Below are 2,462 nucleotides of genomic sequence, written 5' to 3' on the forward strand. Positions count from 1 at the left end.
CATTTATGGTTTGATTTCTTTGTATGTATGGATCATTTGTGTTGTTACTGACATCTGGTGAAAATTTCATGTTATTAGCACCTCTAGTAATATACTTACTGAGAAAAATGTTGACGTGTTCAATACTTATTTTACCCGCTGTATATGTTCTCCAGTACCTTTTTTCTTTAGTACCTATGTTCCCCACTACATGTTCCTCAGTACCTATGCTCCCCTGTATATGCTCCCCAATACTTATGTTCTCCAGTATCTATGTTCCTTACCTTTGTTCCCCAGTATCTATGTTCCCCAGTACCTATTTTCCCAGTACCTATGTTCCTTAGTTCCCAGTACCCTAGTATGTGTTTCCCAGAACCTGTTTCCTGATACAATGCTTGCATTGTAATTCTATATTTTTTCATTTGTAATAAAACACATTTGAAAGGGGAGCCAAACAGTTTTCATGATTTTTGTTATTAAATTCAATAAATTACATTTTGAACAAGAGAAAAAGGTCACTAAAGCCATCTTTTTTTACCTGCTTCATATTTTCCAAGTCATGGGGATCACTGGTGCCCAAGTCCATCAGTTACTTTGTGAGGCATGAGATACCCCACTGCACATGTTGCAGGTCCATCACAGGGCCACACAGAGCCAAACAACCTTTCATGCTTTAACAGACACACTGAGAGACAATTAAGATTTACCAATTAGATTAACTGGTTTGTGGTAGTACCCAGAGAAAACTTATGAATACACAGAGAAAACGTAAACTCCACCCACAGAGGTGGAATTTGCATGTTTATTTCCATTGTGCAGCCCTATATATGGATCCTTTTTTTAATTAGAAGTGAAAGCTTTCAACACCATTGTGCACAGTACTCTAATTGGAAAATTAAACAAATATGGTATTAGAGGACCAGCATTACAGTGGGTAGCTATCTGTTTGAAAAATAGAAAACAGTTTGTTCAAATAAATAAGATCTGAGTAATGTCACATGTGGAGTGCCCCAAGGTTCAGTACTTGAACCAAAATTATTTATTTTATATGTAAATGATTTGGTAAATGTGTCAGGGTTGTTCAAATGTGTTTTGTTTGCAGACGATACAACATTCTTTTGTTTTGGTAAAGATGTGGAACAGATGTTAGTGGTGATGCAGACAAAATTTGTTAAAATACAAACTTGGTTTCAACTCAATAAATTATCATTAAATTTAGATAAGACTAATTGTATGATATTCGAACACATTCTCATGTCGAACTCGTAACACATTGACTGTGCCCAAGCGTCAACATGTTGACGCGCGTCCGTCCTTGCCACCCGCGGCTTTCCCAGGTTGCGTCACAGGATTAACTATTAACGTTAGGGTCTCTGTTAACATGAGGGATCAGGATTAATGGTTAACTTTAGGGTCTGTGGTTAACATGAGGGATCAGGATTAATGGTTAACTTTAGGGTCTGTGGTTAACATGAGGGATCAGGATTAATGGTTAACTTTAGGATCTGTGGTCGCAGATAATGGTTAATTTGAGAGACTGGGGTCAGGGATAGGCTGTACATACGTATCTAATGTTTAAATTTAGGGTCTGGGAAAACGGTTAAGATGAGGGATCAGGGTTATTGGTTAACTTTAGGGTCTGTGTTCAGGGACTCGTCCTCCTCCACCTCATCTTGTACAGAACAGACGTGTGGGTTACCCCCCGCGCGTCAACATATTGACGCTTGGTCAAGCGTCAATACAGTATGTTGATGCGGGAGGAATGAGAATGGGTTCGATATTCGGTAACAGAAAGAAAACTGTCGATGTTCCATTTAGAGTCGATGGTATTGAGATCTGTAGAGTCAGTGAGGTGAAGTTTTTGGGTGTCACCATTAATGAAAACCTGACAAGGAGACTTCATATAAATCATTAAAGAACAAAAATAGCGAAATCTATTGCAGTATTGTACAAAGAAAAGGATTTATTTAATGATAAAGCTCTATAATGCAATAATTGTTTCACTCTTGATCTACTGTATTGATGTTTGGGGAAAAGCATGTAAAACAATTACAAATCCTATTTTTATTTTACATAAAAGAGCTGTAAGAATTATCACCAGAAAGCATTACTATCACCCATCAATTGCATTGTTCCATCAGTTAAAGTTATTGAAATTCAATGCTTTGGTTGATTATGGTATTTTATCAGTTATGTATAGGGCTCATAAAAACACATTACCTTCAAACATCCAGTTACACTTTGTTAAAAGAGAGAGTTGTTATAATCTCAAAGGGATAGAGATGTTTGTCAAACCTAAAGTTAGAACCAGCTTAAAGGAATGGAGTACTTCAGTCCAGGGAATTAAATTATGGAATAATCTGGAAGATGACATTAAAAATGCCAGATCAAGATAGATAGATAGATAGATAGATAGATAGATAGATAGATAGATAGATAGATAGATAGATAGATAGATAGATAGATAGATAGATAGATAGATA

General features: G+C 36.4%; 1 protein-coding gene across 1 annotated transcript in view; it reads left to right on the forward strand.

Moving 5' to 3' along the window:
* Positions 1-2,462, forward strand: part of LOC106517299 (cytochrome P450 2J6) — a 10,630-nt gene that overhangs the window by 6,427 nt on the left and 1,741 nt on the right. The gene's annotated exons all lie outside the window — the stretch shown is intronic.

The sequence above is a fragment of the Austrofundulus limnaeus genome, unplaced genomic scaffold (genome assembly GCF_001266775.1).
Source record: "Austrofundulus limnaeus strain Quisiro unplaced genomic scaffold, Austrofundulus_limnaeus-1.0 Scaffold47, whole genome shotgun sequence".
Taxonomy (NCBI): Eukaryota; Metazoa; Chordata; class Actinopteri; order Cyprinodontiformes; family Rivulidae; genus Austrofundulus; species Austrofundulus limnaeus.